Source organism: Hevea brasiliensis, chromosome 17 (assembly GCF_030052815.1).
Source record: "Hevea brasiliensis isolate MT/VB/25A 57/8 chromosome 17, ASM3005281v1, whole genome shotgun sequence".
NCBI lineage: Eukaryota > Viridiplantae > Streptophyta > Magnoliopsida > Malpighiales > Euphorbiaceae > Hevea > Hevea brasiliensis.
This window is the reverse complement of record NC_079509.1, coordinates 14,760,292-14,764,908: the sequence shown is the minus strand read 5'-3', so window position 1 is coordinate 14,764,908 and position 4,617 is coordinate 14,760,292.

The following is a 4,617-nucleotide window of genomic DNA, read 5'->3' as shown; positions in this document are numbered from 1 at the left end:
ACTTGAAAGCCTGAAAATTGACTATTTGGGCAGTAGTTTGTGTTTTGGCCATAACTCACTCAAAACAAGTCCAAATGACCTGAAATTTTTACCATGAATAGTTTAGACATAAATCTACAATTCTTATGAAGACTCCAAAGCCCAGAAATGGCCAGAACCAAGCCAAATAGCTTGCACAAGTTCGAGTACCAAAACTGGCCGAACCAAAAGTGACCTAAAAATGACTTAAGCCTACCATTTTGGTGCATTCTGTCCAGCATTAGTAAATTGACCATAACTTGGTCTACACAACTCAGAATGACCTGAAATTTTGGCCCGCGTGCAATAAGACATAGACCTACAAGTTTATAGTTTGGACCAAAACTCGAAAACAAAAGGAACTAGGTCGTCCGGCTAGGTCAAATTATTATACCGAAATCCGGCAAATTACAATAAAATGTAATATACTTGAAAATGAATTTGGTAACATGTACCAATACTAAAAGGCTATAAAATGTGACATATTGGTAACATTAGAATTGACTCACTTAGAGTGCATCAAGGGTCAACATTATAGGTTGACTAATGAAATGAATTGAAGGGAATAGTACCAAAAAAATTTAAATATTAGATTTTATTGTTAGAAACAAATTCATTGAGTACTTTTAAATTGTGTGTTTTAGTTGAAAAGGATATTGAGAAGCACGAGGAACACTGAGTCAGGGCCAAAAGGCATATATCAGAGGTTTGTGCTTAACAGTTATTTCTTTTGACTTTTCAATTGAAATAAATTATGAGAATTTTGTATGTTATTGTTTTGAATTGTGAAAAATTGTTTGAATAGAAATTTGATGGATACTTATGGTTTGAAAATATTGCAATTGGTTTGAAATGACAACTATCATGTATATTGATTGAATTCCTCGCTAGCTTATCTACTGGGATGAATTGGCTTTGAATTCCCTCTCTAGCTGAAGTATTGAGGTGTGTGTCTGTTGAGGACGAATAGGATGAGTAAAGAGCAAGCCAAGTTAAATCGGCTTAAGTCACTTTGATGGAGGTAATTTTGAGCTTAATAATTGAATTTTGCCAACAGTCTTCTTTATTCTTTGAATCAGATAAATTTTATATGACATTAAAGAAAATCATAATCAGATATTCAAAAAGAGTACGCAGACACACCTAAGGAGAAATTTCATCTAAAAATTATTAACGACTCTATTTAAAATTAATAATAAAAAATAATTATACAAATTTGAAGTATCATCAAATAAAAAAGTTTTCTATATTTATGTGAAATTTTAAGTCAATTAAAATAAAAAAATGAAAAATCTTCTTAATTATTTCAAAGAATACTTAATTGTTATGTCAAATGCTATTTTATCGTCTCTTTCTCATTCTCGTATTCATAAGAATAATATTTTTTTTCATCTCTTTTATTTTTATTTTTGTATCATTCTCTATCAATTGTCTTTGTCTTTTTTTATTTTTTTAATTATTTAATGATTCTTTTATGACATAGATTGAGAAAGAAATTTTTAATAATTTTGATAATAAAGTGATCATACAACGCTTTCAAAAAAATAAATACTTATCAAAACCAATTGTAAATTACGATTATTGCAAGAATTTATTATTTTATGAAATTATTTTTATTTAATTTTTACTCTATTCTTGTTACATATAAAAATTTTACATGAATTATTATTATATATTTTTCTTTCATTAAATAATATATTATTCTATACAATATTTTATTTTATTTGAATTGATTAAAATAATTTTTGTTGACCCCACCGGCTCAATCTTCTGGTATTGCTCCTAAACCAAATTCAAATAGATCCATGAGCTAGTAAAAAGAAAAAAAATGTAGATCCAGAGAGTCAAGTTAGAAAAAAAAGAGTCAATAAATTAGATAGGGTACTGCATTCACTACAATCGACAATTGGATGGGTGAGTGTTGTAATCCCACATTAGTAATAAGCAAGGAGAAACAACGGGAAGCTATTTTGGTGGAGTAATTCCAAGCTTAATAATTGGACTTTACAAACAGTCTTCAACACTCCTTAGATTAGAGAAATTTCACAAATTTCTCTCATTTTTTTTTGTTTCTTCAATCTACTGAAACATCGAAATACCCCTCTCGTTGTCCAAACTTCAACTGTGCATGGAAATTTTGATGAGATTAGGTTTCCTTTCGCTGAAGTGAAGAATCTTGCTTGTAAGCTGTTGATGGGATATTGTAGTGACCAAAAGATCCAACTGGAGAAGGGATGGTATAAAGTGTTCGGAATCACTTGAATAAACAAAAATGTGATTTCATTGAGGAATTTCCTCGTCCAAGCCCTGAAGTTGTCTCTTTCTTAATACTACCTTGATATAATTACTTGTACCTAAAATTACCTTGTTCAAACGCAACCGCACCTCCAGTATCACCCGCAGCTCTGGTTATAAACATAGCTGTCAAAATCAAAAACCGAAAATCGAAATCTTTCATTTTATGGAAAATTGAATTGAATTATAATATTCAATAAAAATTTTAAAATTAATTAAAAATAATATATATTCTAAAAATAATAAATAATATATCACAACAACACGTTTTAATAAATATAAAATTATCATTTAGTTAATGAAAAGGATGATTTATAATAGAACAAAATGTTTTTATTATATTATGTGGTTTTAAGTTATAAATGACGAACTCTTGAATTGCAAAAATTAAATAATAAAAATTATATTAAAAAGTCAAAATATATTAATATAAAATAATGAAAAAAAAAAGAGAAAAAAATAATTAGTTGAAGAAAAATAACTAAAAAAAAATTTTATGTGCACGTTTCACAGTAAAAACTAAATAAAAAATAAAAATGTGTGTTTCAGTAAAAACTGCAGGGTCTAACAACAGTCCAATATTAGTGCTGGAGGAAGAAAGAATATGTGTGTTTCAGTTGACAATACAAATGAGATATATTTTCTTCATTGAATATTCAAGCATCTTGAACTAGGAGAAGAAGTTGGACTTCACGGAATTGATAACGAAGAAGATGACCAGAGAGCAAAAAAAAAAAAAAAAAAATGGTGTCAGTGAGCTTGTGGGGCAGACAAATTGATTTTTAAATCGGCCACCAATGAGCAGAGTGGTAGAAATGCTGCAAGAGAGGCTCGAGTTACTGCCCATCCCACCAAAACCATAATTTTCATCCCCTTCAAGCTCAGCCAGGTTCAAAGTCTTGAATTTTTCTTTGATAATATTGCACTATTTCAGAATAATCTATCTGTTGGTTTAAACTTTTTTTTTTTGTTTGTTTAGTGATAATTGTTCTGCAATTTGAAAAATTATATAGCCCCTGGTTCGCTATATAATAATAATAATTATTATTATTATTATTATTATTATTTATATACATTTAGCTCCAACTATAATTTAAACTTATAGGCATGAAAACATCTCCAGTACTATTAAAATAAAGTTATTAGTTATAATTATTACTTAATATTAATACCTATCAAGCTAGAAGACTTTTCTTTAATGTTGTCACGTGGCATTTTAAATTTTGGTGCTGCCACATACGTACACATATATAAAGTAAAGAGTTATTCCCAAAAAAATAACACGTAATATTTTTCTTGAAAAACTTGCCATGTGTCAAATTTCATAAATACTCTCATTTATATTAATTATTATTTAATTTTTTTATTTTCTTTTTAATTATCACTATTATTTATAATATTATCTTAACATTTATTATTTAAATTATTTTTTTTAATTTAATTTTTAAAAATTAAGACCTTTTATATTTAAATTCAATATTTAAAATTTATTTATATTAATTCATAAATACTAATTATTATTTAATTTTTTATTTCTATTTTAATTATCATTGTTATTTATAATGCTATTTTAATATTTATGATGTAAATTATTATTTTCTTTAAAATTTAATTTTAAAAATTAAGATATTTTATAATTAAATGTAATATTTAAAAATTATTTATATTATTTTATAAATACTAATTATTTTTTTTATTTCTCTTTTAATTATTATTATTATTATTATTATTTACAATACTACCATAAAATTTATAAAATAGTAGTAGTGGTAGCAAGGTGAGGTAGTGTTGGTGGTAATAACCAAGTGGTGATAAAGTTGAAATTGACTAAGTGGTGATAACGATAGTTAAGTTGTGGTAGTAGTGATAGCCACGGTGGTAATAGGATGGTGGTAGTAATGGTCATGGTTGTGATGGTGGTAATAATGGTGACAGGGTAAGGGGTAGTGGTGATAGTAACAGTGGTGGTCAAGTAATGGTGGTGGTGGTATTGTTGATAACAAATAAAAAATCAAAATGATATTTGCATATCACATAGTTATTTAAGTTAGATTTCTTAGTCATTCTGCCTTTTTATTGATTAATTTTAGTTAATTTCATTAGTTATTTAATTAGTTTTTCATATTTATTAAATTTAGTTTAATTTGTGAATTCTTGTTTCGTAGGCTAAATGTTGTTTTTGTATAATTAGAGTCAATTGCATGTTTGAAGAATGAATTCCAAGCCCAAAGATACCAAAAATAAAGTTTAAAAATTGCTGAATTTGAAGGCTGCCGAAAATTGCATAAGAAACTACATAGCATG